At 40.7% G+C, this 26212-nt stretch overlaps 1 long non-coding RNA gene across 2 annotated transcripts in view; it reads right to left on the reverse strand.

Moving 5' to 3' along the window:
- The window catches only part of LOC135178728 (uncharacterized), a 59265-nt gene that overhangs the window by 10420 nt on the left and 22633 nt on the right, over positions 1–26212 (reverse strand). For both annotated transcript variants that reach the window (XR_010303714.1, XR_010303715.1), the window contains exons 3-7: positions 16426–16641; positions 14323–14480; positions 14070–14203; positions 10874–11082; positions 3653–3747 (exon numbers count right to left, since the gene is read on the reverse strand). This is a non-coding gene — a long non-coding RNA (uncharacterized LOC135178728). The remainder of the gene's footprint in view (positions 1–3652; positions 3748–10873; positions 11083–14069; positions 14204–14322; positions 14481–16425; positions 16642–26212) is intronic.

A 26212-nucleotide genomic window follows, 5' to 3' on the forward strand; every position in this document is an offset into this window, starting at 1 on the left:
GAAACCCAAAAGATTACTTGTCTACTTTCTAGCTGCACCAGTAGTAATTTCTCTGCTAATTACCTTTCTTTTTGTGGCCTGGGTGCCATTAGCAGTATCATAGCAGTAGTGCTGCTGTACTCCTGACAGTCCAAGAGTATACACTGGGCAAAGCTCACACAATGTTTGGTGTATATGCCGCAGGATTAGCCACCAGGCAGATGTCAGGGATTAGTGCCTGAGTTTGGTTTGCCTGCTCTCAGATTTGGCAAAAATAAAAGCACTGCATGTCATTCTTTTTAGAGTTGCACAAAAAAAATCATAGCAGTGCTTTATAGATAGCAGCATGGTGTTTTTCCCAGCTTCAAATACTTTCCTGTTTGTGCTACTTATCCAGATGGAACGGTTCTCCAAACAAAAGCTACTACAGTGAAGGCATGTGTGAGTTCACTTCCAGCCACTTTGGTTTGCAGATATTTGTTACACTTTTTGCAGCTGACAGATCTGTCCTTGGAAGGCTTAACTAGAGGTTTATTAGAAATGCAAAAGAACCTCTCTTCTTGTCCTCTTTCACTTTGTCTTTCCTGTAAAGTAAGTTATCAGCAAACACTTGTCAACACTCGAGCAGGTGATTACAAGAAATATTTGGATTTTCTGGATGTTTTCTGTCTTAGTCTGTACCCAGCATGCCACTTCCACATTTCACTCTTGTTATCTGAAGCCAACAGCTTATAACAAAAAGGGCTGATTATGTAAAAACAAAGTTAACATTGGGCTGTCAAAGCAAAATATCCACACCACACATCCCAGCCTGTGCCTTGAGCTGGCAGCTGGACTGCAGAGCAAGAGGAATGCCTTTGTGGAAGTGGAGTGGGAATGTGCTGCTGAGCAGGGCAGCCCAGCCCATGCACAGCTCCCCTTCAGCTCCTTATTCACAGCAATGGCTTAGTTCTCTTCATGCCAGTTTCACAACTGCTTTTGTGCATGGCTTGCTCTAGATCAGAAGGAGCACAGAAGATAGAGAGCACTGGCAGAACATGTTCAGCTTTAATAGGAACAGTCTGGAGCCCAACATTTCCCTTGTGAAAGAATTCTGATGTGTAATAGGAGCCACACTGCTCTGCAGTGCTGGATAAGTTGTAGTCCTGGAAAAAACAGAATTTTTTGCTAAAGGTTTGAATTTTTTGTATTAACTGCCTCATAGATCATATTTATATATACATTAAGAAAAAAGCGAACATATAATTAAGTGGATTCCTTCTCTTTACATGAATGCAGGCAGGCAACTGATAGCCACAAACTTCATTTTACACCATGTCACAGAGACCTGTATTCAATCCTAGTCTTATATTCCAGTTTAGGAGTGATACTTCCAATAGAACCTATTATTCAAAATTAGTAGCACATAACCCGGGGCAGGAATCAATTCACATAAATTTAGGGATCTAGAAGCAGGGCATTGAGTCTAACTGGCTTTCTTTACACTGAATGGAAAGGCAGGTATTTTTCCATAGGGCAAAAGTTCCCTCCATAGCAAGGCTCTCACATGGACAGATCTCCAGAGGTACTTATTTTGTTTGCCTCTGTCAATGTAGAGCAAAGAGTGAATCCCTGACTCTTGCTCAGCTGAAGCTGGGTAAGGTGCATTCCCCTTTGTTAATGCGGAATGACTACAACACATTAACCTGATGTTTTATTAGGTAATTTTGTGAAACTCCTTCCCCATCTTATTACAAAATTATATGAAATGTGTAAAACTCTTCCCTCTTGCAGGATAAGCTCTTAATTTTGAACTCATTGGTAACACAAACTGTACTTTCAGAAAGGCTGCTATTACTGTTCAATTAAAAAGTCAGAAGTCAGTTTTAGGTAGAAGAGTTTGGGTTTCAGTAGAGCTTATTGTGAAAATGAAGACGTGGCTTTGATAAGTTCAGAACACACCCAAACTACAAATCAGATTTTTTGTTGGCTTCCAAATACCCTCCCTCCTTGGCATGCAGTTGGCTGACTGTTTTTTTTTTTCCAGAACTCTTGGCAACTTGTACACTACTTGTGCTAGTTAAGACCAGTGGTATCTGTAGGACTACTGCCAGAATGAAAAAAAAAACCAAAACATTTTAGATCCTTGCTTCAGAGAACTTTCCCCTGGAGTAAAGCAAATGACATGAAACCAAAACTGAAAAATGCTGTTCAAAGCCAAGATCATACTCTGGGACAAGATCAGGACTGGAAGGTTTCTGAGTCTTCGAAAGCTAGATTCATAGGAAATGTGGTAAATCCTCTATTAATCTCTTGAAAATGGAGTTGAATGAGTTTAGATATGTGGAGCACAACTGTTAGCAATGTCTCATGGAAAATTCTGAGTTGTATTGGCCTTGCTATGTAAGCATTCGCTGTGAAGGTGGGTTAAAAATGCCCAGGAACTGCTGAGAAACACTGAGTTTTACAGAGGCCATGCAAAAAGCTTCTCCTGACTCAGCTGCCAGTCAGCTGCTCCCAGCTGGCAGGTGACACTTGGCTGTGTGAGAGCAATCAGCCAGGTAAGGCAGAGCCACACAGGATTGTGCACCCCATGTTCAGTGCTGGTTGTAGTGCCTGGGTCAGAGTACCTGGTGACGTGCCAGAATCACTTCTGTGGGCAGCCACATCTCATGTGGCCATGGCTTCTTTTCTGCTGGACACTCCCATCTTCTTCAGTAAATGCTGAGGAAGCAGATATGGGATGATGAAAACCCCCTGCTCTGGGTTCTGTCTGGACCACTTGATCTTACATTTGCAAATTGCTCTCAGTTATGCATCCATAAATTGAAACCCGTATCTTCTGCAGTTAAGATATTAAGGCAAGATTTAGGTATTGTAAAGTCAACAAAATATGTTATTTTAAAGTAGAATGGAAATCAGCAGTATCTCCAAACCTTTTCTGAAACAGAAATCTTCAAAGAGTAGTAGTTCTTTGTAATTATGTAAAGAGAAAACTGCTTTCCCAGGCAAATTCCATGTTAGATTATGCCTGTTAGTGAAGGAAAGGTGCTATGGCATTTGCTACCAAAAGCAAAACCAATTATGGTCTGGCACCCTTTGACTCTCTAGGGCCAGAAGGAAATACAGCATAAGGGTTTAAGCTGAAATAGAAAATGAGAAGTATGTGTTACTCAGAGGCAGGTGCAGCACAGTGAGTAAAGATGAACTAGGTGAAAGAGCTTCCAGACAGCCAGGTCTCAGCCTGTACCCGCATAAATGTACAGCAAAAATGCTGCCAAGTGCAGTGCCATGAAATGGTCATGCAATGGCCCACAGGCCTGGAAACACCTATTTCAACATGGCTCCTGATAGTAATTTTGGTTAGTAACAGCTCAGAGAAAGAAGCAGCAGTTCTGAAGTCACAGCTTTTCAATTCCTACAGTTCTTTCAGTACAGGAGATAATGGAGAGATTAAAGTGGGTAGCCCTTTCTGCAAGAGTGTGGTCACTTTTCATGCCTAACCTCCAGTCCCAGGAGCACTTAATTTGCATTCTCACTGCTCTTGCACAAAATATTTACGTGCAAATGACAAGAATTAACAAAAAATCCCCCTAACAAACAAACCAACCTCAAACTATTAAAACTGATCTCAGTAAACAGCTTTTTAAAAAGGCAGTTTCTAGTTAAAAGTATAGGATCATGTAGGTGGTACCTGTGCAAGGTGCTCCACTGCCATTTCCACATTTAGCACAGAGAGAACCAGACCAGAATTCTCTTCACCTCCAGTACAGCTGAGTCAGCTTCCTGCTGAACAGAAAATACATGTGAGATTTTGCATCATTTTGCATCTTGCTAGCAGAAAACTATTTGTGCCTCTAGAGAAGCGCCAGGCACAATTAATATTGTTTAACAAACCTTTTGACTTGCCTCTGATGAACAAGAAAGGTCAGAGGTTAGGGACCTATGTTGAAAGCTGATTGCCGAAGTTATTGGTCTGGCTTGTGTTAAATGCTTGGACCCTGCTATACAAGTTAGAAGTGCAGAGTGCCCTAACTGCAATATTTTAATTTAAATGCTTATAGCACAGAAGATAAACAATTCACTGATCATCTCATTAGAGGCTTAGCTAGTTACATCTGGACAGCTTTTCCTCTTTGATCTTGTAAGAAAAATGAATGGAAGTTTAGAACATGTTTATTTGCTTTTGTAAAGGCTTGAATCCAAGCAAAACACTCTCATATCTGGGAAATTACAGTGGTAGGCTGTAAATGTATTAAATACATTTGACCAGCTCAAGATACCAAACCCAGACATTTCCAAGGTTAAGGAATTCAAGAGCGCTGACTCCTGGTTTCCATTTAACTCCCATTACAAACTTCGTTTCCATGCCACTAAATGAAACAATACACTTCTCCCTGTGGACACCTGAATGAGTTAGATCATCATTGTTTGTTTTGTTTTGTTTCTTTTTCCCCTTGTAATCTTCAGAAAACCTGCAAGCAGCATAGCCTGAAAATTCCATGGATAGAGAAATCTCTGCTCCCATCTCTGGGCCAACGAGAGAAGACGGCTATACAACTAGTTAATCTCTTCAGATGTTTTACCTCGATCACTGCATAGATAGTCCAAAGAGGTGAGCACTCTCTAATACCTAATGCATTAATAAATTTTATTAGCTCATTACTAAAAAAATATGGCCCTTTGTCTTTCTTCAATCTTCTAGTGGCACTTTTGAAGAGACATCACAGCTACCTATCAATGACCACAAAGTCACAGACTCCTACCAGTCTTCTCAGCACTCTGTACTGGGGCACCTTCTCTGTAAGAGCTCTTGCAAAGGACATGGTGAGTAGACATGGGAGAAGGACACATGATAGAGTTCAACAATGGGAAGGGTTTTTTCATGCAGACCATGGCAATGGCAACAGAAATGAGACATCCTGGGAGCTGGGTTAGATGATTTCTAAAGATATTTTCATTCTGTGATCTTCCCTGAAAACTTTTACTTAGCCATGAAGAAATTAAATTTTCAGACTGAATTTTAGCAATGAGTTTCAGAAGACAACAGAACACTGATTTGCAGAGAGCTGCAAAGTAGTGGCCTGTCCAGGCAGGAATCATATCTCTGGAGCTAGTGTCCAAACATTACTCATCCATAGGGAAATTTAGCAGATAGGGTTGGAGAAACAGTGCTCAGGAAGAAGGTATGCCTGCAGGAAACTAACAGCATCATCTGGTGACGAAGCCAATGGACCACTGCCCAAGGTATTGACTGAAGTAGATGATTTTATTTGTTTCACACTTGGGAGTAGTGAACATTAGTTAAATGTGCTTTGGAAGGAACCCAATGCTGTATGCTGACTTTAAAGAAGGGTCATTTTTTTAACATAGTCTTGTTACTAGTAGGAACTCCAGTTGAGTTCTGGGTACCCAGTGATAAGATATGGTTGCAAGATCCCAATTAGGTGGAGAAAGTAGTCAAAAGAAAGTAAATTCCTGGATTCATATGGAAGGGTTGAATTTTTGAGCTCATCAGCATCTTTGCTTGAATTTTCTCAGCATCAGAATCTTAAATGAAGTCTCACCGCTATTGTTACAAGCAATATTCACTTCTTGCCACAGTCTCATCCATGGTCATTGCTATTCCAAGATCATTAGGAATGAAGTGCATGGTAAGGAATGTAAAAGAGGTTTGGAGGGTAAAGATGCTGCTGAATAAATCCAGTGTTGAGACTGAATATCGTTCAGCAGAATGGTTTATCACTGAAAACTGGCATGTTGCAGCTGAACTGAGGTTTTCTATAGAACACCACATCCACAGACAGCTGAGTGATGAGTTCACACTATAAAAGCCTTCAGGAGTTCATCCACTGAAAGGCCATTTATGGGCTTTACTTTCTCACGGTCCCACTCTAGAAAGAGTTACTTTGCTTGTAAGAGTTACACAGCCCATGCATATCCTCCCATTGTTTCAAGTTAAGGGAACATCAGCTGGTTTTTCTATTGTGAACTGGGGCCATGATGGAGGGCTAATTGGTTCTGTTCAGGCAAACGTCTGGTTTATGAGGCCAGGCTATGGCACGCACCAATGCTGGACAATGGGACAGCAGACTGAATCTGTGATCTCTGCTAGACAACGAGCATTTAGGCCACTTCTGAGAGATCTGGCAAGAAAACTCCTTGCTTCTTTCTCCACACAATAAAAACTTCCAAATGATAATTAGGTAATTCACAGTGGATAATGATCATTCATGGTTTGGAAGGAATTTCTTTTTAACAAAACCTCCTCTGCATCTATTTCACTTAAGGATTTTACTAGAAACTTGTTATCAGCCAGAGGAAGCAAGCTTCTGAGAGAAACTTTTTAAGATGTGAAGCATTTGTTAATGCCATATAGACACACAAGGATATATAAAAAATATTCCTAGGCAACTAAAGAAGATTTGTACAACTCTAGTGCTTGATGAGACCATGGTGTTCAGAGGCAGAAATATAGTTTTACAAAATAATGGGTTTTTTTGGTGTTTCAGGGGTTTGTTTCAAAGCTGGTGATCATGTATCTGGTTCTCAGTCTCTGAGCCAGCTAGAATCTGTGTCAAAAAAAACAACCCAAAACAAAAAATGAAACACCTCCTCAAAAAAAAAACAACCAACCAAAAAACCCAAACATCACAACCACCCACAAAAAAAAACCCAAACAAACCCAAACCACCCAAAACCAACCCACAAACAAAAAAAACCACCCTCCAAACCGCCCCCCCCCCCCCCCAAAACTAAAGCAAACAAAACCAAAACAGCCAAAAAGAATGCCACAGAAACTGTTAAAGGTCAGATATTTCTGTAGCACTAGGGTACAGGGTTTATTCCAGCTCCTCTTCCTTCATTGGAGAATTAGCTGCTTGAAACCCATAGGCAGAACTTCAGGGATGTTGAGGGGCAGACATAAAGTATGCAGGCGATTTCTGATCTTAAAATTGTAATGATGAAAATTAAAGTAGTTCCATGGACGATGTAGTCCATAACAGATTCTTATTCAGAGCAATGCTCCCCACAGGAACAGGTGTAAATCCACAACTGGCAAAGCAGTGTGTGTTCACATGCATTCTGAAGGCAACAAATGGATTTTAGTTATGCAGAGATACAGTTTAAAAGAGAGACAGAAAAGAAAGGGCACAGAGGATCTTTTTTTATTTAGCACATTTCATAGAGACTCACCTACATAAAGGTATTCACTCCAATATAGCTCCTTATGCAAGGTAACCAAGTGTCCCCATAGGAGCGCAGGAAAACCTTCAGTACGAAACAGAACATGGTGCTTGCAGGTAGTTATAACAGCAACTTATTCACAAGCAGCACTGCCTGTTGATCCTCACAACCACTGCACTGTATAATAATTCCAACACTGGCTCACTCCAGATCCTGCTTTTCTTTAAAAAAAAAGGAGTTGTCCAGACTGATGCTGATCACTCCTGACACAATAGAAGAGTCCTGCTGACCAAATGGTCAGTGGCTCAGGAAAGGAAAACCACTTTGGATTATTGCTGGGTTCAGTTACATAAAAGCCAACTGAGAGAAGACCGAAGGGAGCCATCCCAAATGGGGGGATCAAGCCCAAGGGAGCTTCAGCTTGGGAGGTGAGTGAAAAGGGAAGAGAAGAGGGTTGCAAGGAATCAAGGACTTACCCGCACAGAAAACCAGAAGTAATGCTAGGAAGCACTAGGAAAAGGCCCAGCTGTATGCCTCAAGACACAGAACTGTGGTAGGTGAGCAGCAGTGTCAGCTGGGAATAAGGCCATGAAATGAAGCAAGCAGCAGTCTACGATGAGCCTCTTTCCTCCAACTCCAACCCTACACAATAACGCAACTGAAGAATAATGGAAGCTTACCAGCCTGCCACGCCAAGATACTACAGGCTATGTCTACAAGCCATGTCCCAGGTAATGTCTGGCCTCAGAGGTTCTCCAAACAGAGATGAACCAGACTTAACAGGACTTGAAGGAAGCAACTTAGACTGATAGGTGAAGGTGTCTAGAGGGCCATGTGGAGTTCACCTGTTGTGTACACGGCTACACTGCTAGCTACTGCTCTGGTATTTCAGTAGCTCTCCATATAAAAAAGACAGAATGCAGTTGCAAGCCTGGTGGCTTTCTGTGTTATTACACATTGTACAGAATATGAAAAACATCCTAAAAAGAATGCCACTTTTCATTTGGGAGCGGCAGAGACTGAAGCAAGAGAACTTCTTACCAGGCTTTGAACAGACAGCATTCATTTGTCAGCTTATAGACTCAAACATAACTCAACTAGTCCAAAGTAATGAGGGCTAATGAGATTACAGGTAGACTAAATGGCAGCTTTTCCATGAAAAATATTTCATGCTACCCTTTTACCCCAGAACAGAATTTGAAGTATTGCCCATTTACAGATCATAGTGACAAAATCAGTGCAGTATTTAGAGACAGATTTTTTTCTACTGTTGCAGAAGAGTTTCAAAGCAGAAATGTATTGTTTAGCAAGTGCCACATTAATCACTGGCACACTGGCATAGAGGCTTCAGAGAAAAATCACAGAATTAAAAATCAACCTCATTAGGTCTGGATATTTAACCTGAAGTATGCTTGTCACAGTTGAATTCAGCTTCATTCACTACACAGAGGTGACAGAGTGTAAAGACACTTTTCCAAGGACAGATGGCTTGCCCTGTAGATGACGTGCCTGGTCTTCATGAACTTCAGGACATCTCAGACAAACTCAACAAGGCTAGTTTTGAATTAGGTCTGTTGATTGTCACAGCATCCTAACAATGTGGGAATCATCATGGACTGCACAGAACTACGTTAAAGAATTAGCTGCTCATGTTGTGGCAAGTGTTAGACTAAATGGCTTTCAGTACCTTCACCTCAGGTGCACCTGACTTACCTGCATTCACATTAGATAGTCCATGTCCAATCATTACCCACCATGTGACATTAACACAAACCACAGGAGAGCTGTGAGACACTGCTAAAGGACTCTGCTGCAATTCCCAGTAGTGTGAGTCTGGAGAATGATGAAGACCATCCCAGAGGTATCATGCATTTGAACTAGAGCTGCCTGTGTACAACCAGAGTGAACGCTTCTCCCCTGGATAACACAGAACTATTTCAATGATCGATACTTCAGAACAAAATAAGTGACCTTCCTTTTCATCTGTTCTGCTCACATGCTTCTCTCAGCAGAAACAAGTCCAGAGACCAGAGTGTGGGTAGTAGAGAACTTGGATAAAGTCTGCAGAACAGGGTTTAGATCATCATTGAAACTCTACTCGGTAGACCTCCAAGCAGTCTGCAGGAAAAGCTCATGCTCCTTTCACTATGAGCATGCTAAGGGAAGCCCCTTGCTACTTTTTTAATATCCCTTATTTTGAGCTCCAGCTTGGCTTTGGCCTTCCTTGTGTCACCAGTAAATACCCAAGAGATAATTTTATATCTACTCCCTTGCTTGTCTGCCCTTGTTTCAGCTTCGCATTTGGACTTGTTTCCATTTCAGACCATTAAAAAGCTCCTTGCTTAGCCAAGAGGATCTCTGCCATAATTCTCTGTCTTCCTGCACAAGGGTCAGACAGGTCCTCAGTTTTCAGTAAGTTTTAAAGAAAACTCAGGTCTGTTGTGCACCTTTACTCCTTGTGGCAGCTTTTTAGAAGATCTTAAATAATTAGGTACCTACACATCTCTGTGTAAGTTATGATCTGATTATTCCTGCAGCTGGTTTCAATAAGGTTTAAGAACAATGTTTGATTTATCTGATGGGAGAACAGGAGTTAGTTTTCCTTGATTTTTCCTATTCCCAGGTCATTTTTTAAATTTGAATTCCAAATATTCTTGCCTTTCTTCTTCAAACCAAAATATCTGGACTAATGAAAGCTCTTAATAAATAATGTACTTTATCTAACTTATTGTAAAATGTAGTATTTTCAGAAAACAGCATAAATGTCAGAAATTATAATGGTAAGATTCAAGCACAGTTCTTCCTCATGTCTAGTTGTTGCCAGTAGAATGGGCCCAGTAATCACTACAAGGAAGAAAATTAAAACCAGCAAAAAAAGCCACATGTGCCTTTTGTCCCATATTGTGCCTGTGGCTTAATTATACAGCTGCATTGTGTGCTTAACTGAAAAGCAATAAAGGCACTGCAAGAAGTGCCATTAATGAGTCAGCATCACCCCCTGAAGATCAGCTTAGTTACTGAGATCTTTCTGGTGGAAATGTCTTTTATTCCTTGTGTTCAGCTTGGTCTCTAGCAGTCCGTATTTAGTAATCTCCAGTTTGTTGGTACTGATCTAAAGAGCTACCAAAGGGTGAAGAATGATATACCAAGCAAGATGACCGTCAGATCCTACCAGTGCAGCAGTATTTATCCACCGTGTAGAGAGTAAAGTCAAGGAGATCATGTTAGCACAGAACAACTTTCTCTTAACAGGAGATTTTAAAGTTGAGAGTAGTCTACTGTGAGATGAAGGTACATGATGAAAACATGAAAACTATGAAGTCACATGAAGAAAATACACAGAATGGGGATGATGCAGAGAAGACAGCACTAAATTATGTGTATGTCCTGGAACTTCCTCCTGTGAGGGATTTCAGGATATTAGACCTTCTCAAGATACTTACTATTCTACCCTGAGAGCAGCACAACATATTAGGAACTGATCAGGATTGCTCTGCACCTTCAAGTACACCACATTTAAAAATAACATTTTTACCACGTTTGAGGAAGACTGAAGAAAAGCTGCACAGTTTCATGAAGATAACAGTTGGGTTCAGGTTTTTTTGCCAGGAGGGTTAAAAAGAGCCCTTGTGAAAAAGTCTGTCTTGGAATGGCCACTGAACGCATGGGGAAGACAAAACTTCTCTCCATCCATCTACTTGTTCATCTCTCCAGTAACATCACTTACCCTGGATAGATCCATCACGATGAACTCCTGCATCAGGCATTGGGGTGATCTCCAAATATTCTAGTATCCCTTTTTTCTGCTTTTCTGTAGCACTCTTCATTATGCAGAGCCATGGGTTTTTGGGTTCCTCCTGTGACTTTGAGCACACTGCCAATCTGCTCTGGATTTAAACTCCCTATTTCTAGAGCCGATGCTCCATCCTGGTGTTGCTAGAGGACAGCAAGTACAAGAAACAGATTTATCCTTCTCTGAAAGGTGGATAATCTCCATCCTTGGTGAACAGAAAGCTGAAAGCTATAAACTGTATTTAGAAGTTCACTGTGAACAAAGGGTGCTGCAGGAAGTAGTGAGCTTATCAAAGAACTCTATGTTGCTTCAGTATCAAATGTTATGTTCACAGGGAAACTAGACAAACAAATTGGCAAGATATGTCATTCGAGTCTAGACTGGAAAAGGTCCCCTGAGAAATTAATCTACCACATTTTCTATACTTTTATCTACAATAGTGTAACTGCTCACACACTCATGCTTTAAGAAAAATGCATTTAAATACTGTTGAAAACAGAAAGAAAACAAACAAACAAAAAAGAATGACTGTGGTCCTTTTTATCTAACTGCTTGCTTTCCTAAATGCAACCTGAAGCTTCACTCAGCAGAAAACTTACATATGTGCCTATGTCTTTCAGATTGCCCACAAGCTTCCTCTACACACTGGAGTGCACCTAATGCTTTGAGCTAGGTGTTGAAATGCCTATTGAATCACAGCCACAATTTAGATTTAGAGAGTAGGTGTTACACATTGCTTTGGAACGTGTGCACTATGTATGCTCCTAGACATTGCTCTCCGTGCTCATATAGTTGCCACTGCACGTGTCTTAAAAGTAGAAAAGCACAGCTTCTAAGAGATCATTAGTATTTAGTATTAGTATTCCTCCCAGTATTTTCTCCCTTTCTCAGTGACAGACATCCAGTTGTTCTAGACAAGATGTCTTACCTACAACTTTCCTTATACATAAGACACACACCAGTGCAGAATATCCTCTCATCAAGTTAATTCTGAACTCACTGTATTTTTATGCCACAGCAAGACACACTGAATTGAAAAAGTATATTTTTCCTATTACAAACATCCACTGGGCACTCCTCACAACATCTGGGGAACCTGTCTTATCCTACTGCCTTCTTGTTGCTTTACAGGGTATTTCACTGAAGGAATGAGAACAAATCAACCACAAACTTGCACTGGAAAGCCAGACAAATTTTAGATGTCAATCTCCAATTACCAGTGACCAAAAGGGCATAGGACCCCGCTCCAGTGCCATACTCAATATTCCTCATCAGTGAATGTTTCTATAGCCCTCACTTTGCTTTGTCAAGTCTTTTCTGACACCAGAGTTAAAAGTTTTCTAAGTTTATAACTTTCCATTTTGGTTGCATGTAGTGCTTTCATCTGCCCACCCCCACGTTTGCCAAAGAGAAATGACACCTAACTTCTGCTGGCAGATTAGACAGCCCCTCCTTGATTCTTAGAAAATGACCTTCATGGTTCTTGTAGGGAAGCATGGTACTTGTAGGAACCACACCATTCTATCCTTACTGAAAACAGCAGTAACACTATTTAGAACATTATGTAAAGCAAAACACATCAAATACCTTGAATGATGGTTTGTCAAAGACCTGAAATTCACAGTACTGCCTCATTCTCTTTGTAGTGATATTTCAGAGTCTGGTGTGTTGCTGAACAATAAAGGTGAGATATAAAGAAATAAAATAGTTTATAGGATCCTAGCAGAACTGTGCAGCTCCAACAGTTTATTGCACTCTTGGAATTTATATTTCAATCTGACATTCCGCAAACAGTCATAGCTCTTCACCTCTTGTGCTTTAGTTTCCTACTGCATCACTTCCATGCCACTGTTCTCTTTAGAGGTGCGGTCTGGGTTTGAAGTGTGTGCTGTGGAAACAACAGTCAGAACCAACCAGGCTGCCTTAAAGAGTGAAATCCTGTGTCTGATACAGGAGTGCATTTAAGGAGAAGAATTCCCCTACAAGCTATTTCTGCCACCCCTGCGAATCTGAAGCAATGGTGGTGTTTTGTGGGTTTCAACTGTGTAATTTCAATATGCAACAATCTCTCCAAGTTGGATAATTTGGAATCCACGCACGCTTTGCAGTTTCAAGATAATTTGATCTGAATAGCAGTTTCATATAAATGTTTTGGCAGTAGCAAAAATATCCTCAATGTTACTGCTTACAGCTTGAAACACCAATAACCATTTTGCATGCTGATAATAAAAGAGCATGATAGGCAGGTTAAAAACATTAATCCCTCTGTCTGAAACTGATATTTTCTCACTGCATGGTTTGAAAACAAATTTAATTTCAACAGGTTATGTCTGTATTAACATGATACCAGCACCATCTGTGCTGCTACCTCTCTTCTCCTGTGGGCAAGCACTGTCTGAGGGAGCCTGCAGGAACTCAGCTCTTGCTTGCTTCACCCCACAGCTGTGGGATAAACATGGGATACAATGTTTGAAGTGTTAAATAATTGGAGGAAGTGAACAGAGAATGATCACAACAGCAATAGGGATATTTTTCAAGTGATTTGAGAAGGTTGTCTGGTGCAGGTTGGATGTTTGATTATGTATGCACTGGATACCCACTTCTCTCTACTTCAATAATACATGGGAACCAAGAATTGTTTACTTTAAAATTGCAAAATGAGAAATGACCATGTTCTGAAAATACAACCTGGGAGTTTCAACTCTGCCACCTCTAGGAAGGCCCAGTGGGAGGGATAGGATTGCTCCAACTAGGGGAGGCTTCTGTTTCCTTATTTGTTATCATTTAACAAAATCTGAAGGTATCTTCCTTTGCAGAGAGCTGGAAGAAATTCTTGTGCAGCTCCAGGGGCACGCGGAGGTTAAGGTGCCCGTTTCACTTCTTGTGTTAAACAACAGAGGGCTGAAGGAGTAAACTGGGGCTGTACTAAGTTGCCAAACACTGGACGAGAAAAAACAGAGCACATATGTACTGGGGAATGTTTCTGACTAGTAACAGCGAAAAACATGGTTCTCTTTAGCCACCTTACCACCAGTGTTCTCAAGTACAAGTGGTTGTGTTCCATCACTGGGAAGGTTTTTCATAGCTACATTTGGGAGCACATGGTCAGTAGACAAAACGTTCCTGTTACCTGGTGATTGGTTTTGTGATCTGAACATTGTGAATCCATGCTGCATTCTCAGCCTCAGCTCAGTATCCCATCAAAGAAGGCTAGAATACATGCTGTCTATGCAGTAACAAATGCAACCATGCTTCTGCGTGCCACTGAAAAACACAAAGGATGGTGCACATGACATACATATAGTACAATGGTAAGATGTTTGCATCTGACACTGTAGTCATTGTTTCAGCCAAAGCAGTGTCAAGAGCTGAGAGGTACTCACCTTACGTAGAGTGAAATGTGGTGTCACTGACTTCAGCAGCAAAGTTCTCAATATTTTCTTTTGCCCAGGGTGCAGTTATTCCCATATACAGAAGCAAGTATTGTACCAGCACAAGCATGATTTTTGTTTATCTGGGAATCTGTATTCACTGAGGCAATCTGCAACAGTATTTAGGAAAAGCGAACCTCGGGTTTATTCTGCACAAATATCCTTTTTTTTTCTATTTAAAGTTCCATGTTATGCAAACTCTGAGGACTGTTAAATATTGTTTGATTAACTTTTACACACTCTTATGAATAGTGTGCTTAGAAAGGACTTAGAAATAGACCTGACTGCAGCCTTACAGCAAACCTTCCACCTTTATCAAGTCGAAACTCAGCCAAAGCTATCAGCTGACCACCCTGCTCATTTCAACCCTGCTATCATTAGAGCTGATGCAGAGATCCCATCTCTCATCCACAGGCTTGTGAACCTTTCCATGGCAATCTGGCTCCAGATGTACAGTTGCAGCTGTTCCCAGTGGTATGCAAGGGATGGGGACTGAACTGTGACAAGCACCCAGCACCCGAGCCTTTACTGTAGCAACCTCTTAATGGAGTTTTCATATTTATCTGGGCTTTAAGGTTCCAAGCAGGGAACTTGCTTCCAGGATGCCCCCCCTCTTGCTGAGGATTTGCATCCCCTGCATCTCAGAGGGACTGTGGGAACTGAACTAATCAAGAAAGAACTTCTCAAAGACCCTTTTTTTATGGTGTTCTTTTTCTATATGGCTTAGCTCATTCTAGTTTGATACTGTTTGCAGAGTTAACCTTTCTTGATCAGTGCTTTTAATACAGCTGTCAGAGTCACCCAAGAAAGACGTTAAGAAATCTTGTCTGCACTGCTGCCTTACAAAGCATGTTTCAATGCAAACATGGTCCCTTTGATCTCAAGTTAGCTGGGAGCTCTTCTTCTGCAGCTTGTATCTCAGCAGAAAGCCAAACAATCTGTTTGTGCTTACTGGGAAAAAGATACTGTAACCCTGCCAACATAATTACATTGGTGAGTTAGGGAATAATGAGTGAGAACAGATGAAATATTTAGATATAAATAGTCTGTTTGCATGTGCTGTGATTGTTGCTAATAAGGCAGGGATGTGTGGTTTGTGGTTCAAGGGACAGGATGAGGAACCAGGATGGGTTCCTTTCCCAGATTTACCACAGTGTATTGGAGAAGTCATCAAGACTCTTTGTACCCCCATCAATTGGAAATGGATAATAACGCTCTAGGGACAGATTCTTTAATGCTGTCTTTTTCAGAGGTTCAGAAAGAAAAAGCAACACAAGTGTATGACTTTTACATACTAGAAATCAGTCCAAATAAAACTTTAAATGCAGATACCTAGAAAGCACGTTAATTAATTTACCCCATCATGACTTTAGGAATCTGACTCTCAATTTCATAGCAATGACAGTAAAAACAAGAGGAAAATTAAAAGCAACACAGAACATTTGAACAACATCCTTTCTGAAAGCACGTTAAGTTTCCTGGGACAAGTTTTTTTGCTTTACACAACCATCTAAAGTGGTTACAGTAACAAGGGGAGTACTGTATACCTAACAGGGGATGGCAATGATGTCTTTAAAGATTGACATGTGCTCATTGGTTCAAAGCCTGTGAATTACTTAAGCCTTAACTCAAAGCTTTGTGGGACTTACAGTGGCCATCTACAAAGGGATGCAATTCGCCTAGCCTTGCCCACTGCAGCTGTAACTAATAGATCACTAAACTGCAGATGAAAGACATGTAATTAGTATAAAAGTAATTAAAGCTAAGATCCATTCTACCTAGAAATAAATAAGCTCATTTGGCATGTAAGTCATTGTGGAAAAGAGATTTATTTTTTTTTGTAGTATGCACATGATGGCAGAGAGTCCAAAAGCAGTTACTTCTTCAGCTGAGAAATACAAAAAACCCTGTGCTAGGGACTTGAAAGCCTCAAGTTTAAATCATGAGAACAATTCATTTGGGATGGGCATAAGATTAATTTAGGGTTTCCAGCACCTTCCTGAAACAATTTTAGTAGTAAAAAGAACAGTCTGCAATGCAATCATCATTTTTTACCTGCTGATGGATTCTGGGCCTCAGATAGTTGTATTTATGTTAGAAAGCTGAACAGCCAAATGGGAGCAGATTTGCAGCTGGTAAGGAGGACTCCATATCCATATCGTAGGCTTGGTTAAGTTTTTCAGCCTAGTCCTATGTCCCAACTGGCTAGAGCACAGGAATTGTCCTCCTAGATGTTGGTTTCATGCAGAACTCCAGTTCATGTGCTCTGACCTGTGGTGCAAGAGAAAGGACGGGTAAACAGGAGAAATTGGGAGATATGCTTCAGAAGTGCACTTCTGATCCAAAGTAACATGCCAAGCCACCACCACAGACTGAAAAGGGCAATGCAGGGCCTTGACATGCACTCAGCATCCAGCTGGCCAGGCAAGACTGAGCACAAACCTCCTCTTCCCTCAAAACACAAGCAAGGCTTCGCTCTAAGTTACTGCAGCTGGACAATGCTAAAGCAGCAGCTGAAATACTCTACAATATAGTATAATTTTAGACCTTTTGAAAAGAGTTTTATGGCTATATGTAGGAGAATTTGCTTTAGTTTGTTGATTTTATCTCATTTGAGAACAGTTTAGTCCACTGCAATATTGGCACAGGAAGAACAAAGGAACAGAACTAGCTCATCATCACTCAGAGCTAACACCATGTCTTCTGTGACACTAAGGGAAAAGTGATCTCCTGCTCCACAAGAAACTCTCCAGGAACTTGCAACAATTCATTTATATCCTTACTGCTTATATACTAAGAGAGAGAACATAAGGCTATGGTTAACCAAGCCTTTCCCCCTTCCTAGTACCAGTCCTTGCTTTCACCAGGAAAAATGTGGGCACATGGCCTGCCAAGAAATCTTCAGCACACCACTTCCCAGTAAGGAGATTTGGGGAGCAGCACCTCAGAGCTTACTGCTGAGTGCTCCCAGCAGAGATGGAGCACTTGGTATTCAGAGTGCTCTACGAAGTTTCATAGAGCAGGAAAAAAATGACAAGCTATCAGCTGAAACCCCTCATCCACTTCCAGATTTTTAGAGACAACTGTGCTCAAGGTTACAGAGAACAGGTACCAGGAGGCTTATAATCTTTTCAAACAATTGCACTCATCATAACGATTCAAATCGTCATAACATCTTTTACTCTATCTTCTCTAGAAAGGCATCCCAAACCAACACACACATATACACACCTGTGTCTAGCTGTACGGATATGCACACAAAGTCATGCAAATAACTATCTTTCCAGTGAGACAAAGCAGCCTAAGCAACCAAAAAATTCAGCAACAGAAATTCTTTTCCTAAGGCATAAATGGCACTAGTAGCAATTTTGTCTTGAAATGGAAAGCGTAGCATTACATTCTTGGAGCACAAAGGCCAAATTTCCCTGGTTGCCAGTTAGACCCCAAGCTCATACAAACACAGCAGGAGAAACCTAAAATGAGTTTGTTTCCTAGTGGCACTAATTCCATTGCAGGAGAAAATGTCATTATATTTATACTGATGTTATAATGACAATTTTGCAGGCCAGGCTCCATTCTGTCTGTTAGGTCAGATACAAATGAAACACAAGCAGAGACCTAAGGAATCCCCGTTCCTTGGTGGCAATGTGCTTGGCAGCCCAGCTCATAATTTCAGCAGGCAGAGGAAAGTTCCTTCTGTGAAAAAGATAATTAAGATTTATTTTTTCTTTAACTACAAGCCCTCTGCATTTTGTCCTGATCACAGCATCCTCAAAACTCACGCCATGAGGACTTTACAGTATGCAGGCTAGGCTTTTGCCCTGTCTAGCTGTAAAAGCTGGAATCTCAACAGAAGGTCGTGTAGTGCGCAATGTGGGCTTAAGAGCAAATGGCTATACAGAAGAGCAGGGCAATCATCATCAAGAATGTACTAAGGTCAAAGGATTCAGCTGTGATATGTTAATGAAAACACTCACTTTCTCCAACACCGCCCTTCTCATGCCCAGCCCACTTTGCCAATCCCCCATGGGATAACACAAGGAAAATCCTTGTGGAGGGCTGCTGCACAGGCACAGGAGTAGCCAACTGCACATTTCCATATTATGTGCCTCACGGTTTGTAAAGAATAAATACAAAAGTATTTGTATCAATGAAAAAAAAAAGGTTACATGTTATAAAAAAATCGTGGGAGGTTTTTTTTATGAACTTTGTTCTATGAAAGGAGTTCTTTTCCTTGTGTTATGTGCTCAGCGTATGACAAAATGGCAAAGGGTATTTATAAAGTCCTGGTGAAGAGGGGTGCCACCATCCCCAGGTTAAGGGCTGACCTTGTTTTTCAGGGAATAAAAATACCAGTCACAGTGATGAATTTTTCAACCTAGAGCTGATAAATGATGGCAGCAGCCCTAGCACCCTGGAGATGCTGTGCTGTTGTGAGCAGTAATTGCCTGCTGGCTGTCGAAGGCTGTCAGGAGCACATACAGTAGATCCAGACTGGAGCCTGGCATCGTTTCACTTGTGGTTTTTCTTGCTTATTTATCAATCTCAGTTGCCCCTGTATTAAAAGAGAGGCCCTTCAGGAAAATGGACTGAAATTCAAGGAGGTGGGAATTGCAGCCATTCACTGCAGATACATTAAATTGATACAGAGTGACATTTGTAGGTATTTATCATGGCTGTATTAACTTAATATATTATGGTACATGTGCCAGCCTATCCCATTGTTTGCTCAAGGCACTTTATCAGTCTGAGATATTGCATCATCTTGACTTCAGAGGTAGCAAGTATTCATTACTTCTCTAGCACAAATGGTACCGCTACTCACCAGAGAAGCCATACCAAGGGAGAGTGTTTAAATCCATAAAGCAACTGTAAGAGAACATTCTTTGCAAGTTGGAACTAAAGTAAATTATTAGCTGATGGAAAGAGCTAACTAACTTACAATTTGCAGAAGTTAGACTGTGGTTGAGAACAGTATTCCAAGAAAATCAAAACCTGGATATATTAACAGGTTTTAAAAAAAAATCCAAACAAAACCTCTTGTTTGGGTTAACTGAACTTATTTTTCTTTGGCTTCTTCTTTGATACTGACATACCAAGACAAAGCCCACTGTTGTGATACCTGTAACCAGGATCCCAGCAGATGGGTGGGTTAGTTACCGCCCCAACTGTTGTATGTATTGCTGGGGAAGTCAATTGAGGTAGAGCCATTTTTCCTCATTGAGCCACATAAAAAGGAGGCACCTGTTTTAACCAGCCACCTCATCTTCCTCTGCCTTCAACGAGAGAGAGGACAAGAAGGAGAAATCTGGGCTGGTACATTTGAAACTCAGTTTTCTCTGTTGACCTGAAATGTTATCACTCCTTGCTGCACAGAAGAGCTAGGAAGACGGCTGTGGGATGCTCAGACAGGGGGGGCAGGAAGAGACACACAGAAGCCGTTGATTTTGCACTTTGTGAACTCCTCATCCTCTGCAGCTGGATGTAGCTGAGAGTTTGTCAGTGTTCACGGTCCAAGGCTGCAGCACAAACTTGGCTGAGCTTGTTTCTTTCCATTTTCATCAATATTAAAAGTATGTCCTGTACATGGTACTTCTTCTGGCAATCACCACAGAAAGGCCTTTGGAGGCAGAGTCCAAGCCCTTCCCATTTTTATAAATGCTTCATAGAAGCGTGCAGATTTCACAAGCTTACATTGGCTTCAACAGGAGGAATTTTATGTGTTTTACCAGTGTTACCTGAGGAAATATAGCTCCCAAATGGAGATTATTTTTTCTCCCAAAAAAACCCAGTTATAATATGGGGATGGATGTATGTTGGCACCAAGCCAAAGTTTCTTAAAGGACACTTCAAACCTTTTAGATATGCAGCTTTCACAGCTTGTCTGCTCCTGCCTGTAAGTTTTGCCTTTGCTGAACTTTTTAAACGTGGTTAGTATTTTGTCTGAATTAAACTCTGCTCCAAGATTAAATACTGGGATAGACATCAGATTAAATATCTCTAATTTACTGCAGTCGCTTTTGTTCAGTTCTCAGTGGTTCAGATATGCCTGAATTGGTTAGTGAGAAAGAGGGGAGAGAAGGTTTTTCTGGCAGGGGACATTTCTTTGTAGCAATGATAAAAAGGGGCTTCACAAGACTATTTCTTTTAAGGACAATGATACCAAAGACAGACTTCTAAAATCAGCAGAATTAAATTTCCATAAAACCACTGTTACTGAAATAATATTTACTTGCTATTAATTTGGTTTGGGGATTTTAGCTGGAAGGGTTTGGGAGATCAATTTCTACTATATAATGGAATCTACTGACAACAGATGTAATAGCAATATGACTGAATTTGTAAGTAGTACACATGTACTAATGGCAGGGAATAGCTCTTAAGTTTAAACATAATGTCACTGGCAAATTCTGAACTCACTACCTGAAATCTAATAGGAAGCCAGTATATGAAAGCACTGAAGTTAATACTATGGGTCACCTCTGTCTCATGTCATTTGGAATTACATCTATCTGCTTCCAAATTCAACTAGCTTCATAATATGCAAAAATACAACATACGAGTCAGAATGGTGTTTATCAGTTTGAGTACAGCAGCAGCTAATGTAAAATGTACATTTTTAACAGGACATCAAGCCACTTAAAAAAAGTATCTTTTATGAGCTGCTTTACAATTTAAAACTCTTTCCTCGTTTTTTTCACTCCGTATTGGAGCTCAGTTAATACCCACAGTGTAGTGATACTTTAGCACAAGGGAGAGCATTTTTGCACAGACACTGCCTTTTCCAGAGTACTGGAAATTGTGATTGGAAGAGCCTCACTTCCTTTTCTAGAGGAGGTTTGAATAAACATCTGTGCATTTGGATGATCATCTAAATTAAACTGAGTATGGCAGAGACTTCCTTTAGCAGTTTCCCTGTCACTAAAGGAAATGAGAGTGTAATTTTCTAAGTCCAATTACAGGATGACTGTTTAGCAGCCAAACATCAGGTCACATGCAAAGTAAAAGATAAATGAGATGTGGCTCAGTGTAGCCTGTAACCCTCAGTACTTAGAGTTGTACTGTATCATATGTAAAGCCTTGATCCTGAACCAGAATTCAGTCTGCTTATATGACATACCATACAGGTAGGAAAGAGCAGATAGCTGTTCTTTGAAGTCCCATTAATTCTAAAGTAATCATAATCACAAATTCTGTGGTTTTTTCCCCTTGTTGATTTAATGTTTTGTTCATACTCTCCAGCATGCCATCTCACTCATTCAAGTACTGATCCATTACTAGGACATACAACTTAAGATTAAGCCTGAAAAGATGAAATATTAAGCTAATATACAGGTGCTTCAGGCTCTGAGACAGGATGAATCATTCCTTCCTTGTTCCTGAGCACTGATTTTCTTACAAAGATTTGCTGGGACAAGAATTCACTTTCTGTGTAGCCTATGTCATCTTCATGCACTTTGTCAGCCACTTACTTTCTTTCAGCTACTATACAAATATTGAATACAGTACATGAGCTGTTTCTTGGAATGTTCCTTGTGTGAATACATGGGTTTGATATGGCAGGCCCTTAGACAAGCAAACAAGAACAGTGGAGAATGGCTTTAAATAAGTCATCTCACAGCAAGCTCTCATAATATAAAACCTGAGCTGTTCATGAAATTCTTATTTTTTCACTTCAGCCACCTTAGAAAACTGCTTTGCCAAGATAGAGGCCCAGACAACCAAAAGGACTGTGGCCGGTGTAGATATCTTACCAAAAAGCTAGGAATGGTGGTCACCACCGGGAATCCATTCAAAACCTCATCAGCTGTGTCCATGCAACCCCATACTAAACTCACCACCTGCACGTTGGCTGCTTGGATCAGCTCACAGGACATCTTAGTGTGCAATGAAGACATGGAGAGATGGCTCACTTTTTTTGGGTTCCTTCCGAAGGTGGTCCAGACAACCCAGCTCCCCACAAGCACCTTGGTCAGAAGCTGCTCCATAGGGTGGACAGCAGACATCCTCTCCCTCCATCCACATGGATATAAATGAACATGCACACCAGCAAAGTCACGTGGTGCCTAGCATGTCCATAACAGCAAATGCAAACTTGTCCGTGTGAAAGTGAAGCACTCTGGTGGAGATTTGCAATATTCCAAGATTTAGATTATTTTCAGTGGGGTATCTTTCCTGCAGCGTTTCTGCTTTCTACATCACATTCCTGCAAACAGAATCAGCTTCACAGAGTTTACAGCACAGTGAATGAAAAATCAGTGGCATAAATCAGGTGCCAGTAATCATTTTGCAAATATTTATATGTGAATATTTATGGGGAGTGAACTCTTGTCTGGGTGTGTTACTCACATACTCAGCCTCAGCCTGAATCCAAGGGAGATACACTAAATCACTGAGCACCTAGTGCCTAGTGGTGAAGCCCGCATTTGCACTCACTTAAACCACAAAGGCATCCTGGATTCAGATCTAAAATTGACGCTTGACATCTAACCATACAGCTTGCCCCTGTAGGACATGCAGAATCAAACTCGAGTTCTGCTCCTTGCTGCTCAGCGCCACACATGATCTCTGCACCTCTCTAAATGCAGAAGGCAGGCATGTGAGACATCAGCAGAACATTATGGCTACTTTGCACAAATGAACAGGACTAGAATAATGCTAGAGGCAAGGGGAATTAGGTCTCGTGAGTATAAATTTTGAGCTAAAGAATTAATTTATGTTTGTTTGAAAGAGCTCAGTGAGGCATAAAAATGTTCAGGAATGCTTAATCCTGAAGGGAATTAGATTTATCAAAGCAATTTGAAAGGATAATACATTCATTTCTGGTTCTTCAGGCAAAGAAAAGACAAGAGTCCAAAGTATTAACAACTTAGAAGCTGTTTTTCATGCTGCTATCATTACCTCCAGTTTGACACCACAGAGGAAGGCAAATTTGGGTCTGGTAAGCAATTATTAACTTGTGATAAGCACTAGGTTTACATTTAAAGATCAAAGTAAACACGTATAAAGCATGTTGAATACACAGCCTCTGCTAGTTCTCTTGATTTTATATCCAGTCATCACTGGATTTCTTTCTTACCTTCTTAGTGAGTCCAGGAGCAACTAGAGTCTATACTGAATAGAAAATGTAATTAAATGAATTCACACTAATATGCAATGGACTAAAAACTTGAGGTAGGGATGATCTCAGTTGGTGTTCTAGACAAGAATAACTAAAAGATCTGATACTATCAAATCTGTTAGAGAGACAACGAAGCACTTTGTGCTCTTCCCCTCTGAAAACAGCTATCACCCAAATGATCAAACCATTAATAACAGACATTTACTTCAGCTTCCCATTTACCTGACAAATCTGAACACTAGAGCGCCCCATAACTAAAACTGCTATTTAAAAGTCACTGTTCCATGAGAAGGTGGAAGGTTGGCCATTTTCTTCATTGCAGGGAACAGGTCATTTCTGTGATAGACTCCAACTGCTTTTTCCAGAAGTGAACTCAGTCTAAGCAATCTGCAACTCACCACTATGACCAAATCCTGAAGCCTCCAGTCATGACTGAACTCCACCTGGGATCCACTTATGCAGTTTTTTACGCTTCAGTAAATCTGGCCCTTTGCTTGTGTTTGTCCCATGTTCAGTCTAATTGTTTCAAGTGGACAAAAATGATGGCATCATTTTGAAAACCCTTACTGAAAAGTTTCTTTTCCAATCATTTTATGAGGAGATTAAAAGTATAGGCTTTAGCTCAGGCTCTAAAGAGAAAAATAATTCAGTTTGAATATTAAGGTGCAGTAAACACAGAGTATTAGGGATTGGAAGGGACCTCCAGAGACCATCAAAAGTCCAAAGCAGGACTAGTTAGGGCAGGTCACACAGGAATGCATCCAGGTAGGTTTTGAAGATCTCCAGAGAAAGAGACTCCACAACCTCCCTGAGCAGCCTATTTTAGTGCTCCATCGCCCTTACAGTGAAGGAGTTTTCACTCATGAGGAGGTGGCATCTCCTGTGATTGAGGAACGTGTACTTCATGTCATGTCTTAGGACAGGCTGCTAGATCTGACCTCTATACAGGAATTTTAACAGGTTATGAACTATTCTTCTCTACTCACATGCAACAGGTTCTTCTAAAGTTACATGACTGTACATATAAACAAGCAAATAATTTTACAAATGGTATTAAATGTACCTGGAAAAATTATATTGAGTCTATTCTGTGTGTAGTAAACTACCAAAAAAATTAGGGCAACTTGAAACCAAGCTAATCTCTCTAAATGCTATTTCCAGCTATTGGTCCTAAAACACAGCAAAGCAAAGCTGTGACACTGGAAATGCCTAAAGCTTTCTACCAGTCTTTGTGTCCACTTCATGATCCGGGCTCTACTCTTCATCCTGTACCACTGCTTTACTTGTATAGAACGTGCCTGCTTCTGTGCTGTACAATGACAAATTGAGGCAGCCTAGTATCTGTAAATGTGTCTGCATTTATGAAAGACTTGGCTCCAAAACTTCCAGCTCCAACCCACTCTCACCAGCTCTCCTGGATGCTTAACATCTGCAGAAACCTCGTCCTCTGCACCTTGAGGTTCCTTTAAATTGAGTGATTTCTTTTTTTTAATTGCTGCAAATCCTAAGGTGAATGTGTGAAGAATTCTTTTTATTTTCAAGCACCTGCAGAGTTTTAGGTTTGGTTTTTAACACATGTAAACTGAAATCGTCGTCATTTACATAGTCCAGGAGTTCAATAGCCTTAAGTGTGCTATTACCTTTAAATGTTCTTACACACTGCTCTGACTTAAAACCAGTCTAGCTGTTGCATTACAATGGTTTTGGTTTCCAAGTCAATGAAGTGGCAGAGCAGTTGAAAGCATACTGAATTAATTTTAAACACTACTACCCATAACTGACTCTAAATTGAAAAGGAATAACTGTAGACTTAGTGAGTTTTCTTTCTAACAGTTCTCATTTCTAAGACACAGTAAAATGTACTGCATCCATTCACTTATTTTAGCAAATCCACAGCACAGGGACAGACACACACCTTTTAAACTCATGTCTGAAGAGATATCTTTGTACAGAAGAAAATGCTTGACTTCCTTCAGTGCAAACATAATCCTGTAAATGCACTTTTCATGTTCCAGTGTGTAGTCACTTTGTTGAACTCCTAGATTCTGCAATTAGATAAATCAGATTTCCTAGTGAAGATCTAAAGCTGCAAGCACAGTTTATCTTCAGTTCACTAGTGCTAGGGGCAGTCACTATCTTGGGACCATCCTGTAAATCTGTGCATGAATAGCTTCACCCATACCAGTGATGACCATTAGTGCTAATATGAGGCAGGCTGTGTCAAATTGCTCCCTGAGGTAGAAAATGCCTTCATCTTCTAACAGAAGACAGTAAAAAGATTGCATAGTGAAATAAATTGTAGCCAGAAATATCTATGCTCATGATTTTTTTTTTAAACATAATTTTCTCCTATTGTATTAAAGATGCTCCATAGGTATGACAAGCCTCAATTTAACACTCTTATCTCAAATATTAATACAAGGCACTTTGCAACTGATGCCGACAGCAGGGTGATGCACAATGCTACATGAAGGCTGTTCTAGCAAAACTTGGTCTGCAACAACATCTGCTGAGCTGGAGGTCACTGTGGTCCTCCTGCCACACTCCCAGGTGAACACATCAATGAAGAACAAGCAAGAGTAGCCCAGGGAAAGCTTCTGATGACTTACTACACATCTTACAGATCGCAAACTGGTGCAGGGAAGGTACCAAACTCCATGTCAAGTGGTTACAAGGTGTCTGCATTGATATTTCAACAAGTCATGCTCCTGGCATGGCCTG

This window comes from Pogoniulus pusillus, chromosome 10, assembly GCF_015220805.1.
Source record: "Pogoniulus pusillus isolate bPogPus1 chromosome 10, bPogPus1.pri, whole genome shotgun sequence".
NCBI classification, from domain to species: Eukaryota; Metazoa; Chordata; class Aves; order Piciformes; family Lybiidae; genus Pogoniulus; species Pogoniulus pusillus.